At 44.4% G+C, this 15,008-nt stretch overlaps 1 pseudogene across 1 annotated transcript in view; it reads right to left on the reverse strand.

The window, feature by feature from the left end:
- Positions 1-15,008, reverse strand: part of LOC143292628 (neuronal acetylcholine receptor subunit alpha-10-like) — a 121,535-nt pseudogene that overhangs the window by 30,671 nt on the left and 75,856 nt on the right. Inside the window, exon 2 of the transcript XR_013056669.1 lies at positions 10,209-10,402. The product of XR_013056669.1 is annotated as a neuronal acetylcholine receptor subunit alpha-10-like (transcript). The remainder of the gene's footprint in view (positions 1-10,208; positions 10,403-15,008) is intronic.

Raw genomic sequence — 15,008 nt, forward strand, 5'->3', positions numbered from 1 at the left:
CGATCCCTAGTCGTGACGACGGCTGTCGGTGCGGTCCTCTCTGTCCGCTACGGCTGTCCTGCCTCACCACGGTTGAGTACAGCCTGTTGTCCGCCTGGTCCTGGGTCGTGAGTTGGTCTGCTGCTGTGTTGTCCTCTGTCGAGCTCGAGTGGCCGCACCTTGTGTCGGAGATGCAAGACCCATCTTTCTTCCCTGACGATGCTGCCTTGGCTACGTCTTTGCTATCTCCCCGGGGAACGGATGGAAATCTTCCGCCTTGAAAGTGAGGCGTGTCGCTGCCAAGTTTCACGATTTCGTTTTTCTTCAGATCAAATGTGAACACGCCATCATCAGTCCGAAGCTTGTCGTGTCTGATTACTGCCCTCTTGTTGTTGTCTCTCATTTCTTTTCTCAGTGACAGCAGACCTTTCTGTTTGTTCCGGACTTTCTCTGACACGTCTTCTCTCACAAAGAGTGGAGGATCATTTCCTTTCAAACACCCTGCATTGGACATCACAAGCTCTCGGTCCTTGAAAGATAGGAACTTGACGATGACAGATGATTTTCCAAGGGGGTGTGCTCTTTCGATCCCGATGTCTGTGTTGATTTTCATTTTGTCCCTCATGACAGAGCGCACCTTTTCTTCACACTGTTCCCACGATTCCTTTCCACCGTTCAACAGGCCACCGAAGATTAAATTGTTTCGTCTGGAATGGTTTTCCAACTTGTCGATTTTTTCTTCCAAGTTCTCAACAAGATTTTTGAGCGTATCTTGATTTTCCTGTAGATTTTCGTAGTGTACAAACATAGCATCCACGTCATCTGTTAGTATTTTCTGTTGTTCAGACAATTCATCAAAACGGTGGTTAAGATAGGTTTCTACGTCAGCTATTTTTGACGACAGTACATTCTGGTTCGTTTCAAGTCTGTCTTCAATTCTTTTCACTGACTCGGTGAGAGACTGCACTGACCTGATCAGCTGTTGTACAGATGACTGCTCTGTGTCCGTGTCTATTCCCCGTGTTGACTGGCTGTGTTCTGCAGTGTTGTTGCTTGCGCTCTGTCCGCTCACTGGGCCAGGGTTGAGTTCAACGCCCGAAATCACGAGAAAGGCGAACAGAGTGGTCACAGCAAAATGGCCAGCAAAGTTGAAGATCTTGAATCCCCGAATGCGTTTTGCAAAAATCGCCGCTTTCCTCTTCAAAAGTTTGATCAAACTTGGCACAAAAGTACCAATGGCCAGTCGATGGTCTTGAATGCCAACTGGCATTGTCAACAAGTGTCAGAAGTTCTGTTAATTATCAAAAATTAATCTTTTTTGTCGGAGCTCTGAAATTGTGCTACTGCCTCCCATGTGAACAAAGTTCAGAGTCTCGAGAGAGAGGGAGAGAGAGAGAGAGAGGGAGAGAGAGAGAGAGAGAGAGAGGGACAGAGAGGGAGTATGTATGTATGTATCCATGTGTGCGTGCGTGTGCGTGCGTGCGTGTGTTTGTATATATGATATGTATGTATGTATGTATGTATGTATGTGTGTGTGTGTGTGTGTGTGTGTGTGTGCGTGCGTGAGTGTGTGTGTGTGTGTGTGTGTGTGTGTGTGTGTGTGTGTGTGTGTGTGTGTACGTGTGTGTGTGTGTGTGAATAAGTGTGTGTATGTGCGTGTGTATGTACGTGTGAGTGTGACTATGCATGTGTGCCAGTGTATGTATATATATATATATATATATATATATATATATATATATATATATATATATATATATATATATGTGTGTGTGTGTGTGTGTGTGTGTGTGTGTGCACGCGCGCGCGCGCGCGTGTGTGTGTGTGCGGGCGTGGGTGAATGCCTGTGTACATGCATGTATGTGTGTATGTGAGCGCACGCGCCCACGCGCACGCGCGGATGCGCGCACTGACGTCGTCTGCCAAACAGTCCGTGCTGTGTGTGGCCGGCAATATTTACACTGCTGATGTGAAGCGTGTCTGTGAATGCGGTCGGTTGACAAGAGCTGACAGGGTGCTTCCTTTTATGATGAATAAATACATCTTTTGTTTGACTTCTTTTTTCACACAATGGTAATGTCAGACGAACTGAGCGAACGAACAGACAGCACCAATGCTTTCAACAGAACTCATGATATATAATTTCTTCAGGTGTCCAACAAGAAAGGATGTCAAACTGTTATCTTTTGAATGGTCTTCACAGAAAGACACACTCATTGACATACACACATATCTATTTCCCACACGCGCACGTGAACGCACGCGCGCGCGCGTATTCACACACACACACACACGCACACACGCACACACACATACACACAAACACGCGCGCACGCTCGCATGCGCGTGCGCGTAAACGCACAGGTAAGAAATGCAGCAGTTGTTTTGTTAACTCTCAGTTTTCAAGGACTGACTTGTCTGACTCGGTGGGAAAACGAGTCACTGACGGCTGAGGGGAAAAATAGTGAAGACTGCATCGGTGTTTTCTTGTTAGTTTCCCCTCCTGGAAGGAGTTGGCTGATGGCTGAATTTGGGCATCCATGTGTTAAGTTATCCGCGACCCTGTGTCTGCTTTTGTGGAAAGTTTAGTACCTAGAGGACAGCTTGTGAAACATCCATTGTTATCTTTCGTGTCTGCCTCTGCGTGAAATCGGGTGGCAGGTTGGCTCAACTGCTTGAGTGAGAACCCAGCTCGCTGTCAAAAGACTGTGTGTTCGAATCGCTGACCAACTCTAAATAAATCCTCTTCCATTCCGATTGGAGCACTGGACGCCAATAAATCTTCTCCAGTCATTTCGGTCCAAAGCGGTATGGTTTCGTTTCAGGTCATGCCTGCTGTTTTCATTTCCTCTTCCATAGTTCTTCTCCATGTGCCCAGTGGTCTGTCTCTCTTTCTTCTCCATGTGCCCAGTGGTCTGCCTCTCTTTCTTCTCCATGTGCCCAGTGGTCTGCCTCTCTTTCTTCTCCATGTGCCCAGTGGTCTGCCTCTCTTTCTTCTCCATGTGCCCAGTGGTCTGTCTCTCTTTCTTCTCCATGTAGTCTGCCTCTCTTTCTTCTCCATGTGCCCAGTGGTCTGCCTCTCTTTCTTCTCCATGTGCCCAGTGGTTAGCCTCTCTTTCTTCTCCATGTGCCCAGTGGTCTGCCTCTCTTTCTTCTCCATGTGCCCAGTGGTCTGCCTCTCTTTCTTCTCCATGTGCCCAGTGGTCTGTCTCTCTTTCTTCTCCATGTGCCCAGTGGTCTGCCTCTCTTTCTTCTCCATGTGCCCAGTGGTCTGCCTCTCTTTCTTCTCCATGTGCCCAGTGGTCTGTCTCTCTTTCTTCTCCATGTGGTCTGCCTCTCTTTCTTCTCCATGTCCCCACTGGTCTGCCTCTCTTTCTTCTCCATGTGCCCAGTGGTCTGCCTCTCTTTCTTCTCCATGTGGTTTGCCTCTCTTTCTTCTCCATGTGCCCAGTGGTCTGCCTCTCTTTCTTCTCCATGTGGTTTGCCTCTCTTTCTTCTCCATGTCCCCACTGGTCTGCCTCTCTTTCTTCTCCATGTGCCCAGTGGTCTGCCTCTCTTTCTTCTCCATGTGCCCAGTGGTCTGCCTCTCTTTCTTCTCATTGTGGTCTGTCTCTCTTTCTTCTCCATGTGGTTTGCCTCTCTTTCTTCTCCATGTCCCCACTGGTCTGCCTCTCTTTCTTCTCCATGTGCCCAGTGGTCTGCCTCTCTTTCTTCTCCAAGTGCCCAGTGGTCTGCCTCTCTTTCTTCTCCATGTGCCCAGTGGTCTGCCTCTCTTTCTTCTCATTGTGGTCTGTCTCTCTTTCTTCTCCATGTGGTTTGCCTCTCTTTCTTCTCCATGTCCCCACTGGTCTGCCTCTCTTTCTTCTCCATGTGCCCAGTGGTCTGCCTCTCTTTCTTCTCCATGTGGTCTGTCTCTCTTTCTTCTCCATGTGGTTTGCCTCTCTTTCTTCTCCATGTGCCCAGTGGTCTGCCTCTCTTTCTTCTCCATGTGCCCAGTGGTTTGCCTCTCATTCTTCTCCAAGTACCCAGTTGTCTGCCTGTCTTTCTTCTCACTGGTGGTGCCCATCTGACGGCAGCGTAATGATGTCTGGATTTTGTTCATCCTGAGGACCTGGCCTAACCACCTCCAGAGTCTCTGTTTCACTTCGTCCACGATGTTACTGATGATTTTACTGATGATGTTACTGATGTCTGTTGCATCTGCTCACTCTTTTTGTTGTTCGAGTCGCAGACACCCAGCATAAATATTGGCACGACATTTTCGCTGTTCCATCTTGACGTGTTCTATTTGTGGTGCTGTCATTGTAGTGTTGAACGGGTTCCTTTTTCTGCTTCTCCGGGATGGTTTTGCATGTAGTAGGTGTCGGTCAACAACAACCGTGCGAACGATATCATAGTTGCATATTATTTATTTATCTACTTATTCATCTTAAAGACTATTGCTATGTGAGTTGGTGGTTCACATTTTTTTTCCATCCCGAATGTCACTTGGGGAACAGGCTGCTCAGTGTGGTCTGTTCAGTGCAGTAATGACGAATTTAGCTGTAGTTTATATCGTTTTAAAACATTCACAATACTTATGATGATGTTTCTTTTTTTGAAACATGCGTGGTTGGATTGCTTAAGCTCTTTTCTTATTTTTCTGTCATTAAAAGTATATGCAAGGCAACCAATTTATCAACAGGAAAATGCTATGCGTTCTTCAAAGTTCCATTCATTTTAGTAAATTTAGATATTTGCATATCCAGTTAGTTAAGTTTAGGACAACCAATAATGCTTTGCCTGTTAATAGTCAGCGCTTCAACAATTTACCAAGAAACGAAAGAATATGTGATAAATGTTCCACTACCGACATTGCTGATGAGTTCCACTATTTGTTTGTGTGTCCTTTCTTTGAAAGTGACAGACAAGGGTATCTGCCTAGATATTATAGAAACCGCCCAAATTCCACATATTGTTTTCCAAGAAAAACAAAAGAAAATTGTTAAAAGTAAAAGCATTTGTCTCTTCTATTTGTAGTTCCTTTCTGTAAAGCTACGTCTGTGGTTAATGCCGTCAGATCACATTTTACAACACTTCCCTCCAGGAAATGCTTGATAAGCATGCCCCTCTCACAATGCGTGTTGTGTTTGATCGTTTATGTGCACCCTGGATGTCTCTCGAAATCAAGATGGCAAAACAGCAGCGTCCCTCCGCTGAGCGAAAATGACGAAAGTCTGGTCCGGAAATTTTCAAGCAGATATATGCTCACTTACGCAATGTTGTAAATCAAATGATCCGCGATGCGAAAAAGAAATACGTGTGCGACAGAAAAATACTGACGCTGATTCCTCCAGAGTTCTGTTTCGCTTGGCCAATCAGATGATGGGGAAGGATGTCCGAACTGTTCTGCTTAGCAATATACCTTCTGAAAATCTAGCTGATAAATTTATTGATTATTTCACTACTAAAATAGATCTTTGATTAGAAGTAGCTTCGATTCTCCTACTGATTTTGGCGAATCTGATACTTTTAATGGAACACAGTTCACTACATTCCAGACAGTTACCATGGAACAGGTCAAAGATGTCATCCTCAAGATGCCAAAGAAATCATGCAGTCTCGATCCTATCCCACATTCTATATTTTACCAATGTTTAGAAGAATTACTACCTATCATAACCAGTATCATGAATATATCCTTGACCTCAGGTGTTGTCCCACAGTCCTTTAAGCATGCCTTGGCGTGTCCCCTTTTGAAGAAAGCTAGTCTTGATCCGAAAACCTGAAAAACTATAGACCAGTATCAAACCTCCCATTTCTGTCTAAAGTTTTAGAACGTATTGTGCTTGGCCAGCTTATGAAACACCTTGAGATCAACAGTCTCCTGGAGCCATTTCAGTCAGCGTACAGAAAGGGACACAGCACGGAAACGGCCTTATTACGTGTGGTCAATGACCTGTTGCTAGCATCTGATGCAGGCAAGGTATCCATTCTGTCACTGCTGGACCTTTCTGCAGCATTTGACACGATAGACCATGACATTATGGTCAGAAGGTTGTGTGCTGTGTTCGGACTCAATGGTACTGTTCTGAAATGGTTTCATTCCTACTTATCAGGTCGCACACACTCTGTCCTTGTAAATGGAAACCAGTCTGTTCCGTCTGTGCTCAGATATGGGGTACCACAAGGTTCCGTCCTGGGACCTGTACTCTTTACAATGTACACACAACGTCTAAGTTTGATTATCCAACAGTACCTGACTATCATCTGTTTGCCGACGATTCTCAACTGCATGATTCTACTATTCCCTCTGAAATTCCATGTTTAGCTTCTAAATTTTAAACTGGTATAGAAAATGTAGCAAAGTGGATGAAACAAAACAAACTAAAAATGAATGATGACAAAACAGAACTCATGTTGACTGGTAATAAAAAAATAAGCTCAAGCAGATAAATACAACGTCTATCATTTGTTCTGGCATAGAAATTTCTTTTTCTAGTTCTGTCCGCAATCTTGGTTTTTACCTCGATTCATCCCTCACGATGGAAACTCATGTGAACCACCTGTGTAAAGTTCTTTACTTTCAGCTTCGTAAGATCAGTAAAATCCGCCCCTTCCTGTCTGTTGATGCCGCCAACAAACTTGCTGTTGCCTTCATTTTATCCCGCCTAGATTATTGTAATTCTCTCTTTGCTGGCTTTCCCAATGATAAACTCTACAAGCTCCAGAAAATACAGAATAGTGCAGCTCGACTCGTCCTTAAAAAGTCGAGGAGAGAGAGTGCTACTGCTCTCCTGCGGACACTTCATTGGTTGCCTGTTCAAGCCAGAATTGAATATAAAGTTGCCTGTCTATGCTTTCAGTGCCTGAATTGTGATACCACACCCTCTTATCTTTCTGAGCTTGTTAAACCGTACTTGCCAAACAGAACATTGAGATCTCTTGATTCCTCCCAGCTAACTGTTCCCCGGTACTTCCTTAACTCCTGTGGAAAGAGGTCATTTTCCGTCTTCGGCCCAACAACTTGGAATTCTCTGCCTATTGCTCTCAGACAAACAACTCATCTATCTACCTTTAAAGTGAATCTTAAAACTTATCTTAAAAAAAAAATACTTGTCATAACTCTAATAGTGCTGTTGTCCCAGGCCCATGGCAATGTGAGTGTGTGTGATGGGAGAGTAGAGAGAATGGGAGTGGGTAGATGGATGGTGTGGTAGTGTGGTTCGAAAGGGAGAATGACCCGATTTTTACCCTTTTTACCTTTTCTATCCAAAATTTTATTTTACAATTTTTACAAAATCTGTGGCACGCAGATTACAATTATGTTCCTTTTTACATGTATGTATTTTAAGTGAAAATTGCTGTCATCTCAGCCGTTTAATCATGTGTGTGTCTGTGCGTGGGTGTTAGTGTGAGTGTTGGAGTGTAACAGTTGTAGTATTGATAGTATGCTACTTTGTGAGTTTTATGCATTGTGGTTTTTTTTATATTTTTTTTTAACATTAATGATTTTGTTTTATGTTTTTACTACTTTTTATATGCTTTCTTGTTTCACTTTAGGTACTGGATTGTAAAGCGCTTAGAGCTTGCTTATGCTTGTATTATAGCGCTATATAAAAATAAAATATTATTATTATTATTAAAATATTATTAATGGATGAGGATGAATTAATTATTAATGTATATTGTCTGTGCCTATTGGTCTTTTGCTTTTTTTGCTTTTGACATCACTGTTATTGTTTGAATGGTATATCTAAAACATGTATGTAACGTTTCAATGCCCCCAGGGGCACAAGAAATAAACCTTTTGCCTTGCCTTTGCATTTCAAGATCCTGTAACCCAAAATAAACAACCACAAAATTCATCAAAGTGTTTCTTTTTCAAACCATAATATATTCACACTATACTCACCACATCACATACAAATTTACACGATTGACACCAGTCTGTCAGACAACTAAAACGCAAGATACTTTGATTTCGGCACGCCAAAGAAAAACAGTGAACAGTACACGTGCTAACACGTTCTTCATGTCACATGTGTATGAGCGCATGGACACACCTGCATAAAGGTTCATAATCGTTCACTGGAGACCAGAAAACCTTGCTTCAGTATCAACACTGTAGAAATGAAAGACACAGTCCTAGCTATACTCTAATCTGTGGATGTTCACTCCTGACGCATGGACTCGGAATCGGATCAAGCGCACGTAAAAAAAAAATTCCTGAAGATTACCCCTACAGTAATTGTAGCAGAGCTAAGTTTGCTGCGTCGTAAGAATTTTCCTAACTCGCTCTAATTTCCACAGACTTAGGAACATTCTCACCGCCAAGCAAGCTTATCGATGCTGCAATACATAGCTCGTTTCTTGCAACCCAGCTTTGGTCCTTTGTGGAAAATATTGACAATGAATGTTATGGACAGCTGTCTGTCTGCTTGCGAGAAGCTCTATACTATGAGGGTATTTAGGCTGACTTTTCTCTGTGTCTGTCTGCCACCCCCCTCCTCACCTCTCTCTCTCTCAACGAAAAACAAAATGAAAACAAAAATACCCCCAAAGAAAAACAACAACAGCAACAAACAAACAACAGTAACAACAACATCAACAACAACAACAATAAATAAAACAACAATAAGCAACAAAAGAAACAAACAATAATAACAACAACAAAAACAAAACAAACAAAACAACAACAAGGAGTTTTCCATCTGTTAATGTGAATCGTAAACACCCCCATGTTGACATGCCCCATATGAATGGTAACGCTGCATCATTTCATTCTTTCTTACAGAAGTTTCCTTTTCAGCAAGGTTCCCAGTTCGTTCCCCTATGTGCCATTTCTGCTGGAAAGTTCAGCTGTTTCAGACACACCAAGCAAGACCTGAATCGGCTAGGAGCTGGACTTCTGATCCAGTGTTCACCAGTGATCAGGGTTCGAGGTCCTGTTTCGGCCTGGTGTTTTGTGTCCTCGAGAAAGACATCTTGTTCTGGTTTCCGTCACTCCACATGAGCGTGAATGGGTAATAATAATAATGGTATTTATTTCGCGCTGAATCTTGTGCAGAGACAAATCAAAGCGCTTTCGCACCAGTCATTCACACGTATGCATAACTCTAAAACTGTAGAAACTAAAGACAAGGAAGGGCAGGCAAGGGAGGCTATTTTGGGAAGAGGTGGGTTTTAAGGCCAGACTTGAAAGAGCTGAGAGTGGAGACTTGACGAAGCGAAAGAGGAAGTTCATTCCAATCGCAAGGTCCAGACACAGAGAAAGAACGGCGGCCAACAGTCGAGTGTTTGAATCTGGGTATGCGTAAACAGAGTGGATCCGAAGCCGATCGTAGTGAGCGAGGTGGAGTGCAGAGATAGGAAGGGGTACCAGACTTCGGTTGGGGAAGTGAAAACGGCGGAAGGAGAGGATTGGGCACCGTCTTTCTATGCCGAGGCCGAGACACGGTGGGTATGAATTCACTGTCCCGGTGTACGTGAAAGGCTGTAGGACCTTTGACCTTTGGGTGTCCTTTAACCTTAGGGTGCCACACGTATCGATTTCCGGAGCTCCAGCGCGGGGGTCGCCTCACTGAACTTGAACAGTGTGACAAAGGCTTCGGAGATACATTGAAATGTCTAAGCTCACTCCCTTGAACAGTGTGACAAAGGCTTTAGAGACAGACCGAAATGTCTCAGCTCACTCACGGATGGCTGGCGATCGAAGACAATAACATGAAAGCCTGACGCTGACTTGCATGACTTGTGAGGAAACAATGGATTGCGCACGTCACCTTTTTGCACCTCCAAAACACGGCAAAAGAACGCCACTTTTAAGCTTGTGCCGCGTGGCGATTCCAGTCAGCTTGCAGGTCGTGTTCTTTTGTTTTGTTTTCAGGTGCACACACACACACACACACACACACAAAACAAACAATAAAAAAACACACACACATGCACACACTCATATACACATACACATACACACACGCGCGCGCGCACACACACACAAACTCTATCCCCCCCGCCTCCTCCCCCCCCACACACACACTTACGCGAGCGCGCAGACACACACATACACACACTACCCCTCCCCCCACACACTACCCCCCTTCTCAACACACACACACACATACACACTACACCCCCCCCACTACCCCCTCCTCCCCCCCACACACTACCCCCCGTCACACACACCCACACACACACTGCTCCCCCTGCAACTCCCCCCCCCCAACCCAGCCCAGACCCCGACTCACATATGTGGCCCACACGTTGGTGGTGAGGATCTGGTTGCGTTCATCCAGGTCCAGGATCTGGATGAGGGACATGCCGTAGTAGATGGTGACCGAGTCGTTGTGGTCCCTGACGGGTCGGCCCATGATGCCCAGGTCCTTGTAGTTGCGTATCAGGTCCTGGATCAGCCTCTTCTCGTGGGACATCTCCACGGGGGCTGTGGGGGGAGACACACAGACACGTTCATCTAACTGTTTGTCTGTTTGTGTCTATCTGTGTCTATCTGTCTGTCTGTCTGTCTCCCTCTCTCTCTCCATCTCTCTACCTATTTCTCCATCTCTATATATGTATCTCTCTTTCTATTTCTCTATCTCTCCACCTCTCTTTCTATGTATATATATATATATATATATATATATATATCTCTGTGTGTGTATGTGTGTGTGTGTGTGTGTGTGTGTGTGTGTGTGTGTGTGTGTGTGTGTGTGTGTATAAGACTTTTATTAAATCTCTATCCATACGTATGTTCGTGTGTGCCTATCAATGCATAGATCCGTTCATACATATCCACCCTTCTATCGACCTGTCTATCTAGGTAGCTATCTATACATCTCTACATCCACATGTTTTTGCTAGACATCTCTACATCCACATGTTTTTGTTGTAGTATCCGTACATAAATTATGTACTTGCCTGTTTACAATCTGATGTTGGACTGTTCAGCATCTGTCTGTCTGTCTGTCTGTGTGTCTCTTGTTTTGTCTCTGTGTTTCAGTCTGTCTGCAACTGCAGGCATTATCATTATATTACGTGTGAATGTTTACGTATGTATTTGTGTGTATCTGAATGTCCCGAGTGCACTTCATCGTCGTCATCACCATCATCATCACCATCTCTCCCTCTCACTGCACTACAACCATGCATATTTATGTACATTCTTGTCATGAATGCAAGTATTATGATTATGTACCTGCAGATGTTAAGTGTGTAATTGAGTGTATTTGAATGCCATGTTTATATTCATACAACCTTTTGTTATTTCGTGAATATTTTGATATAATTTCTCTTTGCCTTGAGAGTTCGTTCGTTCGTTTGTTCTCTCTCTCTCCTCTCCGAGACCGGCCGTCGCTTTTCACACAACTATTACAGGGGTTAAAAAAACATCAACACCAACATATCTCCGTCCTCATCCCATGTTCTACATCCTCCCAGGAAAGCACATGTACTTTATGGCCAGCGAACCGTTACACAGTGAAACCAGTCCCCTGCTGTTCATTATGCTGTGTGAGTAACCAGTTTTGCACAGTGCAAAGCAGACGGCCGGCCCTGCATTCTCATACGTGAGCAGTTCTGCATGAACGTGGAGGGAAAAAAACTCGATGCACACACACACATACACACACAGCACTGCCGTGATGCAGCAAAAAGTGGAGTTCAACGACCTTTTGACGGACGTCCTTTTGCTCCGGTTGTTGAGGGCTAAGGTCTTGGGGATGTGCATATGTTGTGAGTGCGGGTGGATGTTCACTGCAACATGGCGGCAGAGGAATCCGGAAGTTCAATCGCCATATTTTTATTTTTTTTGTTTTTTTTGTTTTACATCAGCAGACATGTTTGTCGTGGGAAGCACAACCACCGCCGCACAATTTAGTTTTGTGTCCGTGGCTTGCTTCAGCCAAGCACTTTGCTGAAACAATGTGTTGGTCGGACTCCAGAGATATTTGGAATCGACCGCCGTACATAAACCAGAGCTTTCTTTTTGGATAGGTTTAGTCGTAGTAGTAGTGGTAGCAGCAGTGGTAGTAGTAATAGTAGCAGCAGCAGTAACAACAACAACAACAACAGTAATAAAATTACAATAATGATGATAATAACAAAAAAACGCTTTTTCTGAAGCAGAGCTTTGAAAGCTCTTTTTAAATGTACAAACACTTACTGACTATAAATGACGAAATAGTAAGATAAACAGATTTACACAAACTTCAAACAGACGTCATGACACGTTTAACTCACTTCGTAATCTCTCTCTCTCTCCCTCACACACACACACACACACACACACACACACCTGCATGTGCATGTGCATGTTGTCTGTCCCCAGTCAAAGACGGGCAGATCCGTTCTGTCATACTAAAACCCCCGGAATCAGATAAAACAAATTAATGCTTCGTTGGGCTAAAAAAAAAATCTCAAATTGTACGTCCCTCCCACAGCGAGAGAGAGAGAAGACAAGACAAGACAATTTTTTTATTTCGAGGATAACAGATAAACACTGGGGTAATTTTTTACATCTAGTCCCCTCCCTGAATAGGGTCTACACTACACAATACCAAATAAAATCAAAGCAGTAGAGAGAAAGAGAGAGAGAGAGAGAGAGAGGGGTAGGGGCGTGGGGGTGGGGTGGGGGGCAGGGGGGGGGGGGGGTAGCTTCGCAATACAGCTATCACATCGTCAGCACATTCCAGATAATAGATCGAGTTTAGCAAATCGAGCAGTGTTTATCTCCCTCCATCCGCCCATGGCACTGCCATTTACACCCACCACTATCCCATTCCTTGATCTTTCGAATTGCATTTATTCCACATTCGTCTGTATGCTCTTTCTTTGTAAGATAAACCCAACAGGCGGAGGGTGGGGGATGGAGAGGGGAGGGGGGTGCGTGTGGTGGTGGTGGTGTGGGAGTCTTGTTCATGCTATGCCTGTCGACACATTGAATTAGCTGACTATCGTTAAACCGAATTATGTTTGAGTGAGTTGGATTGTTTTGAGATCCCCCCCCCTCCCCCCAACGACGTTCAAATCTTCATAAGATTGTAAAAAGGGCGCAGTCAGTTCAGTCAGTGAAGACAAACAGAGTGAGACAAGTGGTTCTGTTTTTCTTCTGAAGCTCCACTTCTGTTCCGTGTTTGGTGAGAGCAACAGGATTATCACAGAGGGGATTTTATGTCGCTCGTTTGATAATTTTACTTCTGTTTCGACGTATATTGAACTTCAGCATTTTAGCCCATCTCTCTCTCTCTCCCCTCTCTCCCTGTCTCTCTGTATCTCTCCCTCTGTCTTTCTCTCTCTCGGTCACATACACAATCGCACACAGAAGTTCTCTGTGCGCGCGCGCGTGCATGTGTGTATGCGCGCGCGCGAGCATATATATTTTTTATGTGTAAAGACTAAAGCTCAGGTCAGAAAAATGAAAACAGGTCTCGGCTCCAAGTTGTCGTGACTGCACGACTGAATCTGGACGGTGGGCAGAAATCCACAACATTGTTCCAGACTGCTTGGCTGTTCAGCTAGCCTGGGTTGCCTATTATTTAATGTCCTTAACAGTGCGAACGAAAATACGCGAAGCGTTAAGACATCTTTCTTTGATCATAAAGTCTATGGAATTAGCGCAGACTTTGAAAAACTCTTAACGCTAAGCAAACTACCACCCAGCATTGACCTGACAAGCAATGTTTTTGAAACTTTGTATGTACCTTGTCAACAACACAGAATTTAAATGTCAATGGATTTTTCAAGGAACACTAAAGGAGGCTTGAGTATGTCACCAAACCCTTGACAACATCCAGCGCTTTCATAAACAATCCTACTGTTTTCATAATTCACCGCCATATATTTTGTTTTCTCCCATTAGTTTTGGAATCGTGACCCAGAACCAGTAATTATGCAGCCAAAGAAAGCATTGTGTGGGCGTTTCTGTGTTTACCTTCCAATAGAGGGGGTTTGCGCCGTTCGTTTCGATCTGTTCACACTTGGGTTCAGGTATTAACGAGGTGTTATCGACTGACTGTTTGACAAAAGGCTTTCTGTTGTTTTCTGCACAGAACATATTGAGAAGCGGGTGATATCATAACAAATTTCTGTATAATAAACACAACATAAGTTACCCGAGGCTGTGCGTAGAGAGCGCTCATCCAAACACGCGCGCTTTCTTGTGTGTGTGAGTGCGTGTGCATGTGCATGTGTGTGTGTGTGTGTGTGTGTGTGTGTGTGTGTGTGTGTGTGTGTGTGTGCGCGCGCGCGTGTGTGTATGTGTGTGTGTGTCTGTGAGTATGTGTGTGTGCGTGTATGCGCACGTGCAGACACTAAAGCTGAAAGCTGAGTACCTGTGTGAAGTGGTCTGTTGTTAATGCTCTCTGTGCCGTCATCGACGGAAACTCAACCAGTGGAAGATCGCCGGCAGCAGAATCGGGAAAAACCCTCCACATTAAAACCATGTTCACAAACTTCGATTAGTTGTCAGCATGACGCACGTGCTCGCTCCCCAACACAGGGATACATTCACGACCCCCTCCCACACACACACTATGGCATACAAATAGTCTAATACCACTTTTAGTAAAAAGCCCCCCTCCCCACCCCCATACGTATACACTCACGAACGCATGCACGCACACACACACACAAACATGCACACGCGCGCGCGAGCGCGAACGTAATGGTTGAAGAATGAAACGTGGAAATTGAGAGCGAGAGAGAGCTCGGGTTCGACTTTATTTCTGTTGAAAGTAAAGAGGGTAAGCTACGGAGCTTGTTTCTACCATGCTCTCGCAAAACAAAACAAAACAACAAACAAAGCATTGAAAACATAACAAAAAGAAGTAGAAGAATAACAAAGAGGAGGAGGAGAATAACGAAGAGGAGGAGGAGGAGGAGAATAACGAAGAGGAGGAGGAGAATAATGAAGAGGAGGAGGAGAATAACGAAGAGGAAGAGGAGAATAATGAAGAGGAGGAGGAGGAGAATAACGAAGAGGAAGAGGAGGAGGAGAATAACGAAGAGGAGGAGGAGGGGAATAACGAAGAGGAGGAATAGGAGAATAACAT

Source organism: Babylonia areolata, chromosome 18 (assembly GCF_041734735.1).
Source record: "Babylonia areolata isolate BAREFJ2019XMU chromosome 18, ASM4173473v1, whole genome shotgun sequence".
NCBI lineage: Eukaryota > Metazoa > Mollusca > Gastropoda > Neogastropoda > Buccinidae > Babylonia > Babylonia areolata.